Source organism: Aethina tumida, chromosome 1, assembly GCF_024364675.1.
Source record: "Aethina tumida isolate Nest 87 chromosome 1, icAetTumi1.1, whole genome shotgun sequence".
NCBI lineage: Eukaryota > Metazoa > Arthropoda > Insecta > Coleoptera > Nitidulidae > Aethina > Aethina tumida.
In genome coordinates this window covers 52,545,627-52,569,206 of record NC_065435.1, presented here as the reverse complement: position 1 = coordinate 52,569,206, position 23,580 = coordinate 52,545,627, and the positions used below count along the sequence as shown (strand labels likewise).

Here is a 23,580-nt window from a genome sequence, read left to right as displayed (position 1 = left end):
TATATAATTTTATTAATGTTTTTTTTTAGCGTTTGAATAATTTTCGATTATGTGAATAACCTATTTAACTTTTGGTTTTTTAATTTTTTAATATCAATTTTGAAAATTTTACTTTTTGGATCTAAATGTCAAATGTTAGTAATTTTAACACTTTAATATTTTTTAGTACTCCAAGTACTCTAATATATATTGTGTTCACTATTTTCAATATTCTATTCAGTACCCGGTTAGTTCATTGATTCCTAAAAATTTCAACTTAATTTGAAGGTTTTTTGAAAATATGAAATAATTTTTTAACGCTTTAATAAATTTAATGTTTAAACTTCACTAGAAATTCGATTTGAAACTATTTTTAAATGTATAAAATTAATAATGTGTAGTATTTTAATAATTTTTAGCGATCCGAGTATTCTATTTAACTTTCGGTTAATCCGGGGTTTATTCGATTCGTATATTAATTTTATTAATTAATACTCTTTGTGTACATACAAAAGCGTGGTTGGTGGATAATTTTAATTGACCGTGGATATAATTAGGGATGCATTGATTGTAAGTTGCTCCCTCATCGGTACATTTATATATATATATATATATATATATATATATATATATATATATATATATATATATTATTCGCTTTTGTATAACGCTAAACATAGTCCCCGCGATATCAATCGTCGGTGTGCATCAATGACACCCCCACCACCCATACATAATTTGGTCACTAGTTTACATACACATTATGGTTAATTGCGGTACCCCGCAAGTCTGTTCATTAAATGTTACGCTCACGGTCACGTGGCTACCACGTGGAGTTTGCACACACACCGAGCTTTGACACAAACACATACACACATGCACATACACACACATACATGGAGAGACGACAATCGCCAAATTGCATACAGGTGGTTTAATTGCTGTTAAGGTGAGACGCGTTAAGATTGTGGCCGGAGAGGTGCGAGGATGGCGGGCTTGGTGCATTCCGGGTTGGCTACTCTCCAGGTATAACCCGATACATGAGCCGGTCGACCCCATTCGGGAGGCGAACGTATGTAAAGAATGTTTGAACGTTTTTTCGTTTTATTTTTTTTTTTATTCAAATCGATTTCGCTTACCGGTCTTATAATTCGTGTTCGATAATGAGGCGATTGCGAACGGAAAATGTAAAACAACATTGGAATTAATAATAGAAAAGGTTGAATTTTATTCGGTCACTATTTATGGGGTTTTATCGTTTTACAATTTTAGCGGATGCGCCAGTAATTTTAATTTGAATTAACACTTATTAAAAAACAATTATTGATAATAATAAAACATTAAACAAATATTTCAAGTATTGTAAAAATTAAAATAAATAGACAAACACTATAATAAAACTTAACTATTCAGAAAAAATAATCATTTTTTAAATTTTTAAAGAATTTGATACATTTTTAACCTTTTTTATCGAAATATTAATCTAAAAATTAATCTCTTGCCATTTTTAATCTATTAAACCTTAAATATTAACTATTTACACATATATACAATTTTTTAATAGAAATAAAAAATAATATATTAAATATTATTAATTTACGAAATTATTTGTCACAATTACTTAATTTAAAAATAATTATCTTACTTAACACGCAAATAAGACAATTTGTTAGTTTTTAAGATTTTTAAATAATAATTGTATTATTTCAAAATTAGACACATTCTTTCGCCACTTATAATAATTAGAAAAAATTTACTAATTATTTCTTTTTTCTCGAATTCGTAATAATCTATAATATTATTTGATAGTTACGAATAGTTTAGATGATATTTTAAAATAAAATTATAGATATTATTTAAAAAAAATCAACGTTTATTTATTAGTAGAAGTAAACATTCTTATATTAAATATTTCTCATCAAAAATATCTTAATATAATATTTTTATAATTTAGTTAAAAATATTTGCAGACGATCTTTAAAGAAATACAAAATTAGATTTATAGACATTATTTTAAATAATATCTTAAAATTTATTTATTAAACGTTATTAATTAAAATATTTTTTATCAAAAGTATATTAATTTAAAAAATATTTTAGATGATATTCTGTAAAATTCTCACATTTAAATTAATTTTAATTAGTAGGGCATTAACGTCTTTAATAATTATTTCAACACATTTTATGTATGTAATATTTATTAATAAAAAATAAACTTACTTTTAAAACTACATATGTATACACAGTTACAATTATAGACATTATTTTAATTAAATAAACATACTAATCTTAAATATTTAATTAGGAAGATAATTTCTGTAACATTAATCTCTATGTATTTTATGTGTTTACAATTAGCATTAAGTAAATAGTTAAAAAACATTTCATATTTTTAAATATTAGACATGAATGTGAAATAAACCATTCTACCAATACCATAAAAACAAAAATTTTCGAATTGGTTATATTCACAAAAAAGGAACATTCCATTAAAAAACGCAAACACCAAATAAAACCCATTATTACATTGTACGTAATCAAAAAAACTGTATTTAACGACATATTGATTTACAAAATCAAACACACACACACACACACATTACATTTAAACGTAGTCCATGTAAAAAACCGAAGTTTAGATAAACACACAATTTTGATTTATTTATCAAATACCAATAAATTTGGACGACCGAAGCAACAGGGGCACCCGCCCGTGCATCAATTAGCGACGAGGGTCGCACGCGAAACCGTACACCCGAAAATAATAATAATGATGAAAAATAATTAACAAATAATAATAATAATAATGATAAAATAAAATAAAAATGTTTATATCACATTCGGGTGATGTATTAATTCCTCGCATCGCATTATTTGCAATTACCGGATAACATATCCGGAACGGAAATGCACGGCGCCCCCTGCACGCAAGCGCACGCAATCGGCCGTTCCGACCAGGTCCGCCACCCGCTAATTGCTAATGTACATATTGCATTTACAACTATATTACGACAAATTACTAACTTCAATACAATTTGATAGACTACCCCTAATGAGATTCGTGGTCGGCATATTTGCGCCAGCCATTAATCCGGATTCAATTGTTGTCCGGGATTTTTACGCAGTTCTTCTCCCGGTACGATTCTGTTTTCTTTTTGTGCGAGAATGCGTTTGTCGGGCCCACGCATGTGGGGGTTTGGTTTATGAGTCCTGTATTTTTTTGAACGATTTGTTTATACATGTTTATATCCATAATAACGGACAAAAATGAATTTAATACAGCCTTTTAATTTTTATAATTATATCTGTGAGTTATTATCATATTTATTTTACGACACATTTGCCAGTTTTCCTAACATTTCTTCTTTTAATTGAAAGAAGATAACTGTCTTTTTTTTCTAATTTTACTCAGTATTCAGAAATATTTACTTATTATTACGCACTGTTATGGAAAGAAACATACACAACACTAAGTTATATTTTTCATTGGTTTTTGCTAATAAATACACGTACGGTACTCGATGTAATTTGTCATTTTTTAGTTTAGTTTATCTCTTTTTTGAGCAATATGTGTATATATTTTTTGTCCATAATAACAGACAAAAAGGTATTTAATAAATCCTTCTAATTTTTCTTATTAATCATTTATTTTACGAAGCTTGAGCCATGTTTCCAAGTATTTCTTCTATTAAAGTAATTAGTACATGATGTAATTTGCCAATTTTTTAGTTTGATTTATTTCTTTTTTCAGCAATATGTGTATATATTTTTTGTCCATAATATCTGTAAATTTTGTTAATAATCTATATTGCGACACATTTGGCATTTTTCCTAACATGTTAACTGAAACAAGATTGACTGTTTTTTTTTTTCTTTTTACTCAGTATTCAGAGATATTTTTTTATTATTATGCATTGTTATGGAAAGAAGCATTCACACATGTTTTTGAATAATATGTGTATATATTTTTTATCCATAATAGCAGACAAAAATTCTAATTTTTCTAATTCTATCCTGTATTCTGTAATATATTATTTTATCATTACATATTGTTGTGAAAAGAAAGACACATACGCATTAAGTTATCATTTTTATTGATTTTATTGATGATTGTAAACATTTGGTTAATTACAAAAATTTTGATACATTTTTACTAGATAAAAATATAACGTATTATGTAAAAATATTTTATCTTACAGAATATGGAATAACTGTGTTAATTAACAAATTAATAACAATTTATTATTTTATACTTGCACATATTTATTTCCTTTAAAATTAAATTTTATATGAATATTTTATTAAATTATTATAAATATTGAATGATAATATTTAGCCACAAAGTTAACGTTTTACCAATGAAGGTTGTATTATTTTTTATAACACTAATATTTTACAAATAATGTATTTTATGTTTTGTCCATTATCATTATTTTAATATTCTGAAAATTTATTAAATTATCATATATACATATAACAATTAATAATTTAAAAAAGATGTTTATTTTACGTTACGCTAATAACAATGTAACATATTTCTGTTTATATATTTTTTATATTCTAAAATTGAATTGTTTAACTAAATTGTACTTATTTGAATTTTATTTTACGTGTTTTTTACAAAGTGATATTTGAACGGTTATTCAAATTACCTTGACTTTCTACAAACCAGTAGCGAAATATTAAATTTCATTGACCGCACAGAAATAATAATAAAAAAAATGACTGTATCATATGTGGGTAAATTAAGAAATAACGTTTCAGGGGGCGTAAAAATTGCCGTTACGGTTTTTAAGAATTCCCTCCCCCTATATTCGGTTACAAATTTCTAATTATCCGTGTTTCTAAAACTTATTGACATTTCGCCATATGGCGTTTTATCTCGCGGACACTTAACAAACAACAACTTAATATCGCATTACAAAACCGTGACTGCTGAAATAAAACAAAAAATTTATATAACTAAGGTTTCATTTGTAATATATAATAACTAAATAAATAAAACGACACGGATAATAAACGCGTATCTGTGTCGGATATTTCACCGGCACAGACTATTGACTTTAGCGCGATAAAGCTTTCAACTGTTTTTCTTCATTTGCACAAGATTCTACCCGCATCGAAATTTAAATTTCTAATTTTATTTAATCAATATCGTATTAACCTCTTTAGATTTCTGACGTGCTAAAGTGGTCTGCATTATGCAAGTTATTTTTAGAAAGTTTGCCATTATTGGTCCAAAAACAACCTACTTTGTTAGTTTTAATTGTTTGTTAAATTAACCTTTCATTCTTTTTTTCTTTTTTGTTGCAGACTACATAGATGGAATCAAATTACTGTATATCATCCCTCCCTAAAAGGTAAGTTTTTAAGTAATTTAAATTGCATCCGATGTATATGTATATTTATTCTGTTCCATATCAAAACCAACAAACAATACAAAGTTGCGGGTTAAATATAGCAACATATTTTTTTCACAGACGTGTAGGTGGTCTTACGATAAAAATAATCTAAGAAAAGCCTAAGCACGTTCAAAACACTGATAATTATGTCATCAAAAAGGAAGCGGAAACTCTAATTGATTGTGCTAATTAATTTTTGGCACATAATTGCCTTTAAGTTATTTTTTTTTTATCAAGAAGAATTTGAACTTGTACGAACCGTGATAAAAGTTTGCGGTTGTCGACGCAAGACGTAATTATGCAAGTGAGTAATCCATTATAAATTGATTTCTTCTAGATAATTTTCCTCCGTTCCAATAATTTCCAAACAAAAAAAAATTACTTAATAACCGATGGAACCTTAAATGTAATCGATGGGTTGATTAATCAGTTGCACAAGTCGCTTATATTCATTTCCCCATCCGTCTGATCCCCGATAAGCAGGTAATCATAATTTTATGGATAGAGTCATTTAAAGATAGCATTCATAATTAATAAAGTCGGAGTAATGAAAATCAATGAAGTGACCGTCATGAGATACAAACTATAAAAGTCGGGTATTCATTATGGGTTTATTACACCTGTTCCCATTGGTGGGTTTTCTTCCGTGACAAAAGGCGGAGTTAGATCAAGACGATGATAACAACTTAATATCCTAAGTTACTTCTTTTGTAGTTTCTAAAATTATATGCCTTTTCAATATATTATTCATGGCGTTTTCACAGCATTTTCCCTGCCGTTGTTAACGCACAAAACCAGCTTATTAAATTCCAAAACAAACAAATTTTCCCAATTGAATTCCACGTTTCCTAGCTTTTGATCGCCGAAACGGCGTTTTTTTTTGTTTCGCCACAGTTAAGTTCCTTTCAGGCCATTCATCATGGGCTCAGTATTGTTGTGGCACAGAAAAAAAATCATTGGGATCTCGACATTCATTAGTATAAACCGTTTCCTATGGACCGCGCTATGCAAATCCATCGATTGTTATCTGACGGTGTCTAATGCGTTTCGATATAATGGGCACAGGAATCATAGTTGCTGGACAACAGGTCCATAACCTTAATTCCTCCGCACGCTGTCACAATATTCGTCGTACCGGTTTCAATACGTGCCAGACCAGATTTTTCACGGAAGATATGTATTTAATGTTGATTTAATGATTACTCTTTTTTTATTATTATTCCGTTCCATGTTCCGTTCCTCGGTTTAATTACGTGGCATTGTTTGCCTTTTTTTTTGCCGTGTTCTGGCGTAATGATACGCTTCCACGGCACGGCTTGATTCGCCGGCCAATCTTAATTCTGACCAATGGAAGACCACCGGATATAAGGAGTGTTTTGGATTTTCACTCCTTTCATGTTCACAAGGCCGACAATGTCCTACCCACCAATTTTGTTTAAATAAAGTATCATTACTCGGACGCGACACAAACAACTTTCGATGCAGGATGTTGCGGACATTTCGTCCTATTGTCCTCGATCTCATCATTGCGATGTCGCCTACCTGAACAAGATTTTAATTGACATTTCTCAGCAACCGCCTTCGGGCAATAATAATGGTAACACTAAGATTGTCGGTTACTCAATACGTGCTGGCGAAAAGCTGGAGTAAATATAATGCATATTTACCATTCTTCGGGACATTATTGGAAAGCGATCCATCATACGATGTGAAACGTATACTTTTATTTGGGCCCGAAAAAAACGCCCACAAAAGAAATCAACAAGCCACCCACGGGTTTGTGGCGTGAGCATTATCTTTTTTGTGTTTCTCGAATTTGGCAATGGAATTAAAAATATCGGTGTCTAGCGTTTTGATCGATCGCAAGCCAATTGCACATTGAATTTGTTCCGTATCTATTGACGTCGACATCTGCCGATTTAAACACAGAAAAACAAACGATTTGTGCAGACTGCAAATGGTACGTATCGTGTTACCAGTTTTGTTTGATAAAAACAAATTATAATCTTCTGCGGTCAAACGATTTCTTTGTTGTGCTCTGTGAAAAGGAAATTTCTTATCTGGCGGTCAGTTTTAATGTGTTTAAGAAACATAAAGAGATAAAATAAAGAAGCCGAGATAGCCCTGCGGCGGACAAAAGAAAACTCGACGGAGTTCATTTCGGACGGGCCCTCGCCTAGCCGCATTTTAAAGTTAAGAAGTCGAACGTAACGTTGTTCGCCCGGTGACGATTCATCCCGGTCGTGTTTTCCATTGGTACGGCGTAATTAGCAGAGGTGACCTTTGCAATTCTTTAGTCCGGCGACAATTTCAATTGTGGAAAAACATTTTTACTTACATTACACGAACAATGAATGTAGTCTAGCGTGTATCCTGTGTCCATAACCGGAAATTTGCATCTCTTACCTCAGATTTTAATTCGTATCGCTTATGGTAAACCATTTATAATTGAAGCCGCGCATTACATCACAATAGGTCAGAGCACATCAAGTTTATGTTTCGAGGTCCGATTTTATTGTTTGATAAAAATTATATACGAACCAAATAATTACTTTTTATAATTAATGGTTGAATGTTTCATTATAATTTTTTATCTTGACTAGGGTATAGAAAATATTAAGACTGATTTTTTTTTTTAATTTAAAAATTGCAAAATATAAATTCGTTTCTTTTATTATTTGTACTGTGAAATTTAAAATATAAATATTATTATAGGGAAGTTTATATTACTAGATTCGATTTTATTATTTAATATAAATAAATTGTTAACTCAAATTAAACTAGATTTGATAGTTTATGGTAGAACTTTTCTTTATAAATTTTTTGTCTTAACTTAATATTAAAAAATTAAAATCTGTCCCATAGTGTAAGACTTTAGCTAATATGTAAAATATTTAATACATTTTGTTTATTTTTAATAAAAAAAAATAAATTACTAGATTCGATTTTATTATTTAATATAAATAAATTGGTATCTCAAATTAAAATAGATCATGAAATTTGATCATTAATTGTAGAACTAAGACTATTTATATTTTGTATTTTTTTTAATTAAAAATAAAGCAAAATGTATTAAATATTTTACAAATTAGCTAAAGTCCCGCAGTTTGGAATAAGCTATAAGTTTTTAATATCTAAGTTAAGACAAATTTATAAAGAAAAGTTCTACAATTAATGACCAATTTTGATAGTTAATAGTAGAACTTTTCTTTATAAATTTTTTGTCTTAACTTAATATTAAAAAAAATCTATCCCATAGTCTAAGACTTTAGCTAATATGTAAAATATTTAATACATTTTGTTTATTTTTAATAAAACTGTGAAATTAACAATAAAAATATTATTACAGGGAAGTATAAATTACTAGATTCGATTTTATTATTTAATATAAATAAATTGGTATCTCAAATTAAAGTAGATCATGAAATTTGATCATTAATTGTAGAACTTTTCTTTATAAATTTGTCTTAACTTAGATATTAAAAAATTATAGCTTATTCCAAAGTGCAGAACTTTAGCTAATTTGTAAAATATTTAATACATTTTGTTTTATTTTTAATTAAAAAAAATACACAATACGAATATTCTTTTCTTCTATTGTCTTTACTGTGAAATTAACAATAAAAATATTATTACTGGAAAAGTATATATTACTAGAACCGATTTTATTATTTAATATAAATAATTTAGTAACTCAAATTAAAGTAGATCATGAAATTTGATAATTAATGGTAGAAGTTTTCTTTAAATTTTTTTTTTTTTGTCCTTAGATATTAAAAAATTAAAATATGTCCCATAGTGCAAGACTTTAGCTAATTTGTAATATATTATATTATAAAAAAATAAATATAATATAAAAAAATACAAAATATGAATTTTCATTTTTTCTAATGTCTCTACTGTGAAATTAAGCATTAAATATTATTATAAGGAAGTTTATATTACTAGATCTGATTTTATTATTTAAGATAAATTGGCAACTCAAATTAAACTGGATAATTCATAAATTTTTCGTCTTAAGTGACATAATGTTGTTGTTAATGTATGTTTACCTAATTTGAAAAATATATAGTGTTAATTTAAAAATATGTATTTTCGATTCATCGATTTAAATTAAAAATATGTATTTTAGTTTGTCTATTGTCATTATGAAATATAAAATATAATAAAACGGAATTTTAAAATGAACTAAATTAAATGAAAGGGAGTGATTATTATGGCTTATTGTGGCTTTTGAGAGGATTTCGACTTTAGTCTGCCTCGCTTCTCTTTCATTTAGTACATTAAATTTTCGAATAATGCTTCGAATTAATGTGTGAGATATATAGGATATATAATTTTATTTGAGAAGAAGACACAATCTTCAAGAACATCGCTCCTGTTTAAATTTTAATCAGGTTTTTGTTATTATTTATCATATTTTTTATTATGATTTTTACTAAAATCAACCATAATTTATCTATAGATTATTTTTAAAGAGACATTGAATGATTATAACAAAATTTGTGGCGAATTCTTTAAAATTAGATAACAAATATTTGTTAACAATATTTTTTTTTGATAAGGAAATGTTTTCTGTGTCATCCGCGTATAAATAACATAAAACACGATCCCAAACACTGCCCGTTGTGTCTGTGTGTGTGCGTAAGGTGACAAACATATTGGAGAGGGCTGATCAAACATCTCATTTGTTTACTATATTTATCGTGGAACCAACCCGTTCCACACACTCATCCATTTAAATTGTAACGTCACCCGCAACTGTTCGGTAAAAAGCCCATATATGATAAGAAGTCGCATACGCATATGCCACAACGTCCCCGAGACATCTGGTAGGAAGGCAGATCGCCCTTGTTTGCGGACCGTGGCAATCGCCAGGTGGTAAATTTTCTTTCAAGGGAGGGTTACCTAGGCAGATGTGCGTTTACCCCTTACCTTACATTTTTACCCCCTTACAAGGTTTCGCCAATGCACTTTTCTTATCGGTGCCGGGACCGGTTTGGTATTTAGCGAGTTTTTGGGACCTGAAAAGCCGCAAAATAAGTTAGCTAGATTTCTTTATTGTGTGTGTACATCGGGTAGACAAGTTGTTTTGTTGAGTTTTTTTTTTCTATTCATTTTGATGGTGGAACTGACCTAGATTTTATTCGGGTACCGGTTATTTTAATAAACAGGTCATGTAAAAAAATATTAAATAAAATAATTTTAATTATATATAAATACAAAAATATGTATAAAATATTTTTAGCTTCAAATTAAAAATTTAATTAATTAAGCCCTTTTATGTTTATAAAAGTATGTTCTTCAAAGTATGTAATGTAACATATTTTATTTCATATCTATAAATGATAAGAGCTGATAGAGTGTTTAATATGTAATAGAGTTAATGAAGTATATTAGCTAGTGCACACAGTGACTATGATAGTTTAAATAAATTTGTAACACGCTCAAATTATTTGATGAATTAATTATCAACATTAATGACTTTAACCATTGATACAGTGATAATTGATTAATATGTTAATTAAAACAGATTGTACACTATTATTACAATATACATACACGATACAAACCAACAATCGTATACTTCAACAACTAAACAAACGTTCACCTTCGAGTGTTAAACTCATTTTTTTAACTAATTCACCTTTCAATTTTATATCATTCGTGAAACCATATTCATTTAAAAAAAACGCACAAAAATATTTTCTGTTTACATTTCATATCAAATTTCAATTAATCAAATTAAACCTCGCTCGAAGTTCCCCATTACCGATTCGAAAACGTAACAACGTATTTACCAGTTAATTTAATAAAACTAAAAGTCGTTCGATCTGGCGGGCAAATAAAAAAAATATATATGCCTATAAATTTTTATATCGACATTTATCCCATATAGGTGGTAGGCATTTTTCAGAGGCGAGCTCATTTTCACGTGGCGCCCCTCGAGAATACCGCGGAAAGACTTGAAACTGCTGAAGAGCTCGTCAACGATAATGGCCATAAGTAGCTCACACATGCTTGTGTCCTTTTTGATGTCGAATGTGTAGTTTCCTACAAAATTCATCTTGTTTACTTGTTTGTCCTGCCACAATAGATTTTAAGATAAGATTTTAACTGCTCGTTTCACAGCCGGAAAACACTTGAACTTGCCTCATTCACCTTCGATTAACTCAAATCGCAACGCTCCGTTCGGTAACTTTTCTTATTACCTCTTTTTTTTTTCGCTTTCCATTAGACCGGAGCCGATTCCGGACCGGCAAATCTACACAAATCAAGGGAGTTTTCTTTGTGTTCAACTTCCCGACTCGCCCAAACTCCCGAAGTATTACGGCCGACCCTTAATGACGTGACACGCGTGAATGACTGATTTTAAACTTTATCCGGTTGTAATTAAAGGACGTCCGAAGTACGATAAATTACTTTATAAGTTCGCAGATTGTTTGGTGCATCGTCCGTCGGTCCCCGATTAATCGGCTATTGAATTAACTCGAAGTTTCGGGAGCAGCGACGGTGAAGTTAATTAGATGCAATCCAAATTAAATTGGTACGTCAAAGATATTCGACCGAAATGAAAGAACTGAATAAATCAATGTGCGACGCGATGTCCGGTGTGCTTGGTGTAAGGATATCCGCTGGCTACACGCTCCGCGGAACACCAGATATTCAGGATTTACGCTCTCGAAGTCATCGTGAGATGTTGTTCCGATTCGGGAGAGCGCCACATTGAAATTAGCGTCACTAATATTTACATAACGTCCGGCGAAAAATTCACGCCGCAACCGTTCGGGAAACTTCTGGTTTTTCCTGTCGAAACAAAAAAATTAAAGCCAACCTACATACGCGATATCGATCTTTGGTGAGACAAGCCGAGAACAAATATAATTAGTAGCGTACGGTCTGCGGCCGTTTTAGTGCATTTACAACAAGTACGTAAAATTTTAATGAATCCTTTAAGTAAACTTTTCCGCATAATCCCACTCATCCTTGCGGTACGTTTACTTTACATATGTGTACACATATCTCAATTATATGAGAATAAACACGTCTCATAAAACTTCAAAAGATTACAGGTGTTGTGCACAAGTTTTAGATAAACATAAAAGATAAATGCCTTGAAAGGAGACACGTTCATTCACGTTTGTTCAACGGGAAACACGGCCAGGCCCACTGCGCTGAAAAGATTATATTACAGGTGGCACAGACTGGAAGGCAAGCTTGTTAAGGATGACGTCTTATGTGACGTCACTTGTGACACATTTTCAAGTGGGTCTATATTAATGGTTTTCTTTGCACCGATAAAACCGACACTTACAAGATAATCGGTGCCGTGACGCCACGTGCCTCCTCACCTGTGTTTATTTATGGTGTTTTGTAGTTATTAGACAACAACGGTGAAATTAATTCGTGAAAAGAGGTAATGGCTTAACCGCCGATTAAACGGAGTTCATTCAAGAAAGCACAAATGCGAGATGTAAACGGATTGTCGGAAAAAATCACTTAATAAGCCAAGGAAGCGGAGGACTATAACATAATGATGATAATGGGGGTGGCGCCTAACTTCGGGTTTATATTGCGGTTTTACAAGCTAAGAAAGCGAGGGAGTAGCCACCTGTTGATTTTCTTAAAGGGGAAGACGCCTTAGTTCGTAAGAAAGACAATCTTAAATGCGCAACAGTTGGTCGTTCAGATTGGAGTAAGTGGCCCACTGAAAGACGTAATCAAATTTAATTTTCTTCTTGAATAATTTAGTTTGTTTTGGGACGGCTTGAGTGGAGAGACAATGGAATCATTTTAAGCTGGCAGTGGTAAAAAATGTGACGAAGTGCTTTAAAAATTTTAGTTCCGTAAAAGGGTTTTGTTTGAAAGTTTCGGGACATATGTCAGAATCCACTTATCAACGTCCGGAGGATTTTTGAATAAGTTATGAACACGTACAGATACCGGCGATTGGTCCAGTCTATCCTTTTATCGTTTTATCGTCACCAAATGAACGCATTACTTTTTTAAAGAAAATAAAAACAAAGGCACATCAATGTGAATTATTAAGGTTAATGAAAAACTTGTTGGTTAAATAATGCCTGTCTGGGGTTTGAAAATTTCAATGTATTTCGTTTCCTTCGTTTGAGGAATGTCCATTTTAAAATTTCCGCCCGTTTTGATCTAGCGTGGAAAGCACAAGGAACATAACTTGGCAACAATTTTCCATACAACCGCACCAATCATAAACCCATTAAAACACGTATTATCATATATAATGCATCTAGTATCATTAGAGGCGTGCGTTGTACGCCTATTAAGTGAAGTCACGCTGTTTTTCGAACCGTTAGAAAACAGCGAAATGATAAAAAAAAATTGTCACGGCACAAAAATCAATTATTAATAGACGAAGTGATAGACATCAGCGCCTTGCATGATCGCCGAGGTGTTTTCCCAGGTCTCCCCGGAATATCGTGCTTTATTAGACGCCTGTGCATTACGGGAGTACACGCCACCGGAATCGTTTATTGTAGTCGCTACTTAGCCACTTCCGCCAAGCACCGCATTTCCGCAGCTACTTCCGCTGTTTCCTTAACCTTCCCCCCTCTTCTCCGCAGGTGTGCGCGACTTAATCACGGCTCCTTACATCAACCCTTCGCCGCCCTCTACTCATTACACTCCGCCGCCGATTGTTTCGTTCGCTCCCGTTTTCCGCAGCCAGGCACGTTTTGGGACCAGAACCTCAACTATTTTGCGTGCGTCCTGGCACAATAAACGATTACCTTCTCGCCTAATTTATTCATAAAACTATTATTTCGTCGAACAATTTCATTTCGAAGCGGTGAAAGTTCAAATTCGTCGGCCTCAGACAATGACAAAAGTGCAAATGCAACCGTACCCGATGAAAAAAATAAGCGAACTTCATAAACACAAAAAAAGGGGGACGCTGGAAACTGAGCAGATAGGAGAGTTTTCTGTCGGGATCCGAACACAAGTCAGCACAGTCTACAAGCGCGTGTCAGGCACGGGTCCCGGTTTTTTGACCCTCTAGGCCAACAAAAGAAATCGCCCCTTCTCGTAGCTCACCACGATCTCCACAATGCACCGGGCCTCCCCGAGAGAGATCTTAATGCCCTTTGTCATGCAAATCGACGTGCACGAGAACATCTGCCGATCGGTTACGCAAACGTAACTTGTCGTCTCGGGCCTCCGTGACGTAAGAACCAAGAAAACTGTCTCAAGGTTGCTACGCATCCGGTGACGTCACCGTTTCTCCGTCTCTACTTTTGAACGGGTGTCTCGTGTGTTTACTACGTGCGATGGCAGGAAGTAGGACGCACCAGAAACGGTGTATGATATCATATAATTTTTTTACACAAATTAGAGGTTGTTAACACCTAATTCACCTTATTTTCTTGTCTTTGACATAAGTACTTCATTTAATTCGATGTGTCTTAAGATTCACAAAAGATTTTCGTCCTAATTGTTTAAATTTAACGTTGTCTATTAAAGGAACTAAATCAATAGAGAGTGAAGGCAGATGAGCTGGCCACAATTCTTACGGTACAAAGGCTTAGGTTTTGAGTATGTGAGGGTGTGTTTATTTTTAGTTCAAAGCCGTGCATAGTATGTATCCTTTTATAGGATAATTCTTTAATTGCTCATAAAGACCCTGAATGGGTTTTTAATGCTCCGCACCTTTGAACGAGCTAAGCAGCTTGCGCGACGTTTTTTTTTTTCGTGATGCACACGCACAGATCTGTACCAGCATTATCCTCCTTTGTGTGTGCACACAAGCCAAAAATTATGAAATTACACACCATCGCACGCAGTTCCAGTGACCTAGTACACTGCACCCTAACCTATCGCCCATAAAAACGGGCAGGAATTTTAGTGAGCACGTCACTCATTCGGCAAGATGAGGCAGGGGGTCAGAAAAAATTAAAGGTTGCAATAAGGGGAAGAAGGGTAGCTTTAGTTTCTGTTTATTGGAAGGAGGGGAATTACGGATTTCTTTGTTGTACGGTGGAGAATAAGTCAGCTGTCCCCGAGAAGAGGTGCAGGGAGCACGTGGCTACAGCTGCCGCACCGTCACATTAGTTCAATCAATGCGGTGCGTTGTCGGTACCTACGAAAATGAAAATAAATAAACGGGGCATGTGCGTAAGCATGCCAATCGAGCACCTAATACGTGCAGTCAAAGCAAAAGGTGCTCCAAGATATGACCCCCATGCAAATTTTATCAAAGTCATTATTCCGAAAACAGCTTGCAAATCGCACTCGAAAGGGTAACAAGCCATTAATGGACGCACGCTCTTCTTCATTGTTGTCGATATTTTACTATTCCAATTTGTTTTCCTTTTATCAATATCTCTATTAAAAAAATGAGTATTTAAAATCGTCGATGAATGAAAATGTTGGGTAATTAAATTGTTTAACACTTTCGTTATAAAAATGACTATTTAAAATATTAAATATATTTTAAACAAACAATTAATCAGTGTAAATAAGTATTTAAAATAATTTATAAAATAATAATAATAATAATAATAATAATAAAAACACTCAAAACACTCATTTTCCCATAGAAGCTAATTGTGGTTTATAATAAATAAAGCTTTTTATTAAACGCACTGCTTTTATTAAAAACATATTTAAATTATGAACATAATAAATTGGGATACAAATATTTATATGTAAAATATTTAAAGCAATTTATATTTATGTGGGAATAAAATTTCAACGAATAAAAACTAAATAAAATGTTTCATTCAATAAAAATCCACTTTCACTTTCAGCAATTTATCAATATTTATGTTTTAAATAATTTAAATTTTCCAATATAATTGGCAATTGAAATGATTATAAATTACCGCAAAAAATAAAAAACACGGTCGACTACAACCTGTTGATATGTACACAAATTAATTAAAATATAACCTAATTTCACCCCTACGGTTGTTCAAATAAAAATTACACATGCACATTAAAAATGCATCCATTATTATATTCAACTAGTTTCGATGTTCGGTGCGGTGATTTGTTTACTATCGCGTCTGGTCTATCTATCGCCCCAACCACCACCGATTTGGAGTGTGCCTTAGTTTCAAGATAGCGTTATCCTTTTGTTATTGCCAGTTACGTGTTTTTATATTATACCGCATTAGGGGATGGAGTGTGCAGATGTACAACCGCCACGCCAGTGTACTGTTACTTTTTTTTGTATTTATTTATGATTCATTTAATCCGGGAGTATATTATCGTACGAATTATACTGTAACAGTTTCGGACGCATCTGTTCGTTTGCACTTGAAGATCCCGTTCAAGAGTCCGAACTTTAACGATCATTAATCAACTGCGTTTGGTAATTTGTTTAAAAACTTTTGATGGCAGCTGTCCGCAGATTTTAAGAGGCTCCTTGCATTTTTCTGGAACCCTTTCGTGACCGACTTGAGGCATTGTCGAACAATAATAACTTGATCTCGAAACGGATGTGTTGTTTGGCGCTGGCCGAAGCAGGTAGCTCAAGATGTTTTGCATTTATTATAATTTTGATTTTGAGGTAAAAGGATGGCGGACATTTACATCTGCTTACATGACACCTTGATTTCGGCATCTGCGGGGATTCTAATCTTTTGTTGCCGATTTCCGAAGGGGTTGATACATATGCGTAAATAATGAAATGGAACGCAGAAATTATGCCTAAGATGCACGTTGAACTCGAAAGGAGCGAGGTTTCTGTGTTCTTTTTTCGCATTTCCCGTGCCGTACAATGGTAAAATGGACGAAATTAAAACGTATTTGCTCAATTTCCAGTTAAATTCTCGGACACCTTTTAACATTGTAAACTATTATCTAACTTGTGTTTTCAAACAGGCTGGGCCGGCTATTGACAAAAATTTTCAATGGTTAACTCAATACAGTCAACAATCTAATGCCACGTTTTAGTGGACAATGTCAAGCAATAAACTTTTATTGTCGCAATTTGTCGCAAAAGTAAGACATCTGTATTCATGTTGAACACAAGTATTACAATGCGGTTGTAAATCCTTGTATCAGTTGTGGGTCTTGCACCGTTCGCAGTAAATCATCTTGAATGGCACCGTTCGCTTCCTACTTGTGGGTGCTTTAGTGCCTCTAAGTACCAAATTAAGGTAATTTGGAATCTTTAATGCGCCGGAAGTCGAGAGAAAAGGAAACAGGAACGTTTCGAAAAAGGGATCGTACCTACAGTGCGAATTCTCTTTGAAGACAGGTGAGAGAATCTTAAGAAATGTATCATAAACCATTTACGTTTCGGTTTGAAAACCAGGTGGTAGGCGTTATGTTGGATCTCTAAAGCGAAAACCAATATAATATCCATTGTCGGTTTAAATCTAATAAATCGTGAGACGTGATAGTACTTTAATATCGAGTATTTTGGGAAGTTTTATTGACAACCATACGTTACAGTCTCCTTTCACAATTGTTAATGCTTAACCAAGATTAGTACCGTAAAAATTGTTTAAGACCTAATGTAATGTTTGTAGTACTTTCGTTTTTTATTCAAGAAGAGAGATAAAATAGTAATTACAGATGTTGGAGATAAAATTGGCGTCGGCAATAAATGTGATAGGATTGATGGGCTGCATTTCGTGATGGTAAACGTGTAGGTGAAATAAGACCGGGATGAAATGTAGCGAGGATATGCGTTGGATAGTTGATTGATGGGGTGTGTAATTCAAAAATTGGGAAAATATTTATTGTTATAAATGTGAAACGTACGTTGAAAGATTGATGGTTAATTTGAATAGTTTAATTATTTGGTGCAGACTGGAAGTTTGAAGTAGGAACAATCGGTGTAGGTTATAAAATATTCGACTGGCAATTTCGCACAGAGATGAAATACAATCACATTGCACATCTCTGCATATTGTTGGAATTTTGACAGGGTCGGATGATGAATGTCGCGCATAACATCGTCAATATTGACCAGTTCGGTAGAAGTCATCGTGGACGGGCGTACAAAAACTGCACATAAAATTACATGCAAGTCTAGTGCAGGCATCATTCAATTAGTCCTGGGTGTGGCCACAGCCTCGCTTTATAAAACATCGATCGAACGAGCGGTCATCGTTTGAAAAGTATGCTCTTTGATTCCCTCATTGCCGCTTTAATTCCAACACCAGCACATGCGCCCATCTCGCGTTCCTCGACTGCTTCCTCATCCTCGACGGCCACCGCCGCTAATTTTCAGCGGCCCATGAAAAAACGTGTGCATTAACAGGAATGCCGAACCCATCCTGCGACTGAAAACGTGATGCCCGCTCCTGCTCCTGCTGCCCGTTGTTCGCGTTGTCGGGCCCTCTCCTGCTCCGCTCCGTTCCTCCCGCTCTCTCGCTCCTGCTCCGATATGCCAATAATTCAATCATAAAAAGAATCGCGATCCACCGGATACCGACAGATATGATTTATAAACGTCGAGGTGTTTTTGAAGGGTGGTCTGTTTGTTTTCCATTTACTTACTCTTTGTATGGATCCAGCATGGTCATTGAACAAATTACGAAATTTTAATAAAAATTGCCTCGAACAAAGTCCATCATTTTACAATGTGTGCTTCCGTCCGGGGCCGGCCTCTCTCTCTCTCGTCCAGACTTTTTTTACATTTTTAATCCCTTCACTGAGGGGAGCTCGCCAAAATTAACATTATAATACAAAAAATATTTTCGTTTTCCTCTTTTTTTTCGGCCACAACAAAAATGAAACAGTTTCATGAATACGAAATTCGCATAAACAATCTGAATATTCATATTTTCATGTTTCCAAATAAGCGAATTTACTCTTTAAAGAGTGCACATCAAACATTAAAACAATCTGTCTAAAACCTAATTGTAGGTACATAAAATGTGTTAAAGCCGCATAAAAAGACAAAAAATCGGTAAATATCATGTTGTTAAAACCACAAACAGGAGCGTTGTATTTTCTTTGCTTTATCCTTTGGAACTCTCAGAAATTACATACGTCTCGCCTTGGAATGTTGTAGTTAAATTTACTTCATGTCCTTTTGTTGTTAAAGACCCTTGTTTAAAGTTGTCAAAAAATAATTGTTTAATCATGGGAGGCAGCATACGGAATAGGATATCATTCGCAGCAAGAGCGAATAGAAAACTACATACGAAATCGAAAAAATAATTATTTAAACATAAAAGGCAGTAAATAGAGTGCGATATCAAATATAGCAGCTAATTGTGAGCGTACGGTTGGTTAAAACCTTCGGTAAGTGTAATTTTCGTCTTTCCATGAAATTATGGACGAGAGAAGAGTGAGTGCGAGAGAGAGGGCACGAGATAAAACCAGGCAGCACATCAAACGTAAAAAAGAGCGAAACTTTTTTCCGAGTTGAGTGAATATGCTGACCCTTGGCTTGTTTTGTATAAAAAAGTACTAACAGTGAATGCTCTTTTCGCTGCAAGCTATACATCCTACTCCTAATTAGCATATGCGAGCAAACGAACTGAAAATTAGTTTTGATCATTTTGATTTTTAATGAATTAATGGATTTATTAGAGCGAATTTCAGTGTCAGTTTCAGTTTTTAATTGTCCTCGAAATGATGTACGCATTACATGTTTTATTCGGTAGTTTATTTTTCAATTAATTACAGTAATCAATCAATCGCTTTCCGATATATTAATTCTAATCTTTCATTATATATTGTTTTCCGTTACCATTCCGGGATTATTCCAAATCACTGTCTGTGCGTTTTATTGATTAAACCATCTTTCGGCATTCCCGAAATTCGAACGAAAATTTCGAACACAAAAAATTAATTGCATGCCGAATCGAAGAAGAAGCAACTGTTGTCCGTCAAATGTCTAAGATTAATTAGGTCTGATGGTTACAAGTCTTGAAAAGCTATTATATGTGGCAATCAACATTATTACCACTCGGGCGCAGAACATTTAACGGCTCTAATATCTTGACATATGGCAGTTTCGAGGCATATCATTTCACGAAAAAAAGACGGTTATTGATTACAGCCCAATTAGTAAAACGTTCCCGTTTGATTGTTTTTGAGCTGTTTATGACAAGGAATTTCACAAGTTATTAACTTCCTACGACCTTCTTCCGTTTTGTTTTTTTTTTGCGTGTCCCTGCTCACCCCATTTGGTTCCTAAGAAATAACTACTTTAGTGGTTGCGTTTATTTCATTAAAATCTTACACTTTTGTAATGTAATGCGCCAATAAACAGACATCACATGTTTATCAGCACACTCCTCGCTTTATCGACGTTTCAGGTTACACAAATCCGACAAACAAAGACCAAATGTTCCTGTTTGCTTTTAAAAAACTGTAAAAAAAATTTAAGAAACACGCTTCCTGTTTTTATTAATGAAAGTAATACTTTTTCTACACGCCCCATCGATCAAGCGCCTTGGGTAAGATGTTGAATCATTTTTCTTTGTTTCTTTGATTAGCCCTGAGTGACTGGCAAACGAGGGGTTCCAAGACATCTGTGCCAATATTGTCATATGCCGTTGTGGTTCCACTCCAACTGTTCACTAACTCGCTAAAAAAGAAAAAATTACATTTCCCCGTTTAAGCAAAAGAAGTGGGTTATCATTGACGTGAGTTTTTAAGAATGTAATTGTTGATGCCATTCGTAGTATGAGGGAATGGATAGTTAATAACAGACAATCGATACCTTAAGAGCTCATAATCTCCGGCGTGTAAGCAAATATCGGAGCCTTTTTATAGTTTCTGTTTGCATTGTGCCCCGGAACACGGCGACCGGCTTTGTCTTTTTCTTCATTAGGAGGCAATAAAAAGGAGAGAAGAGGAAGACGAGGTCCGAATTAATGGATTAAATAGTTCTGCCGCAATCAGCAGAAGATTAAGATTATTAAAAATTCGCAATTAGGATATTACGAACTGTGCCTCTCTAATTGCTTTATATTAAATTTCATTACTGTAATGAAGTATCAGGATACGGTTTTTGTGTGCACTTTTCCACCGCTTTCGGTTTAACGCAAGACAAAATACACATCGATCGTCAGGTGTGAGGAAAATCCATTCATTAGCGGATCGATCTGTTATTACGATTCACGAACTGTTTTGATTAATACTTAGAACCGAAAATTACGTTTGCATTAAAATCGGATTAAAATGAAATTTAAAGAATACATCTCTGCAATAAAAATCATTAAATATTTTTGTGCAATTTTCAACCACACGGATATTGTTTTTGATTTCCATAGGGGAACGGCTGCATTTTTCATCATTTTATTTTCCATGGTCCAGATATTTACAATTTTTGGCATTATTGCAAACAAAAGGACAACAGAGTACAGAAAACAAAACAAAACTGTTGTAAAATAAAATATTTTTAATCGGCGCTGAAAGCTAATTATAAAGTTTTTTGAGTTTTTAGAGACGTGCGTTCGTGTGTGGGGCTGTTAATTCACATTTCGGATTACAATATAGAAGCACAACAGGCTTTCAATATCACTATTATAAATTTGCGACTGGTACCGGGGTTGTTAAAGATCATTGGCAAATCATGTAGAATAATAGGCCCTAACCGTGCACATTTACCATAACAAGATTAATTTTGTTATGTAATCCATGAAACTGGAATTCATCTGCGACGCGAATAGAGATGTCGAAGCACAGATAAAAATTGGACTCGAGTAGGCGATGGGATCTGTAAAATGCGAAAAAGATGAATCGATTCGGCAACAATTAATCCGGCATAATTACTGAATGCATTTGGAGTGTACACACTTCCAGGTGTAAAACCGCGGGCAAGAAATAAAAGCAAAACAAAATAAAGCTCTTACGAATTTAAAAATGTAAAATCATTTCTTTTGCGCCCGTTAAGTATATTTACAGCTGAAAACTTGGTAACCATTCATGACGCATTCAGAGAATTATTCGAGGAGATATGATTAAAAGCCTCAGAAGACACTAAGCACATCAAGCGACGCTGTGCAGTCGGTCAGATCATTACTTGTCGGCAACTTGAAAACCGTCGTCTTCGCGTAAGTGCATGTCCGGACGGTTTTATTTTTTTCCTGCGCTTGAGCGGCAGATGAAGAAATCACATTTTCCACTCGAGATCGCTCGCCCGCTCTACCCCCAAGAACACTCACAACCCTTCCAGTCTTAACTATGTGATGCAAAGATGTATTGCACTCAGATCCTCGTGGATTCCTTTCATAGACAGTTTTTTTCAAAGAATGAGATGAATTCTTGGGAGAAAATTATTCATGAGTTTCCTTCGCTGGAAACTCCCGCTCATATTTTATGCATAAATTTTTCCGCTTTATTTTAATTAACTGCGGAACACTCTCGACTTTACAAAACTGGATTCCTACAAAAAGATTATAAAACATTCCGTGCAACTACAAAATAAATATCTAAAATTAATCTATCCAACTACGTAATTTAAAACACATTTCTCCAACAGAGAAGAGTAAATATTAAAATCTGCTCTTCAATCGTGCTAATCTTTGTTGTGCTGTAAACTAATATTTATTTGTTTTGAGGTCCACCCTATAAATTCCGTTTATGCGGTCATACAAACACACTTCGGTGTGTTTATTCATAAATCCCGTCGCGTTTAGAGCCAATTATTCAAGAAAATCTCCGTCCGATATTAATTGTGTTACACACGAAGATATGCAAATGTGGGCGGACTCGAATGAATAGGCTTGCGGAAGGAAGGAAACCCTATCCGACGTGTCTCTAGGAGACATGGTGGTTTTAAGAGACCGGGAAGTTTAGATATCTCACGGCGATCGTAGTCCCGAAGTGTGGAGAAGACACATCCTCGAGATCCTTTACAAAGGCTCACTTAAACTCGGATCTTTGTAATATTGCGGCTCAAACGCGTAAGCATATTGACTCACAGCCACGTTATTTTTATTGGTGCAGCAGCAGCAACGCGTTTAAAAACGGCCCCAAAACATAATTTGAATTTCCTGTCCTGTTTGTTTTTTTTTTTTTTTCGCTAGGTTATGAAAACCGACGCCAATTAGTCAATTTACATTGTATGCGACCTTATGAGAATTTCGTCTCTATTTAGCCAGGCAATAATTCACATAAACTTAAATGCTCCTTCCGTTTTCTTCAATTTAATTCGTGGAGCCGGATAAACATTGTTAACAAGTGTGAATGTGTTGGCCGCGAAGTCATCACGTCAACTACCACATAATTAGATCTGTTTTTATCAAGTGGC

The 23,580-nt window shown here is 33.6% G+C and overlaps 1 protein-coding gene across 2 annotated transcripts in view; it reads left to right on the top strand.

Annotated features, from left to right (window-relative positions):
• The window catches only part of LOC109594223 (homeobox protein prospero), a 47,578-nt gene that overhangs the window by 7,361 nt on the left and 16,637 nt on the right, over positions 1–23,580 (top strand). For both annotated transcript variants that reach the window (XM_049970759.1, XM_049970758.1), the window contains exon 2: positions 5,293–5,339. The gene's annotated coding sequence lies outside the window, so the exon portion shown is untranslated. The remainder of the gene's footprint in view (positions 1–5,292; positions 5,340–23,580) is intronic.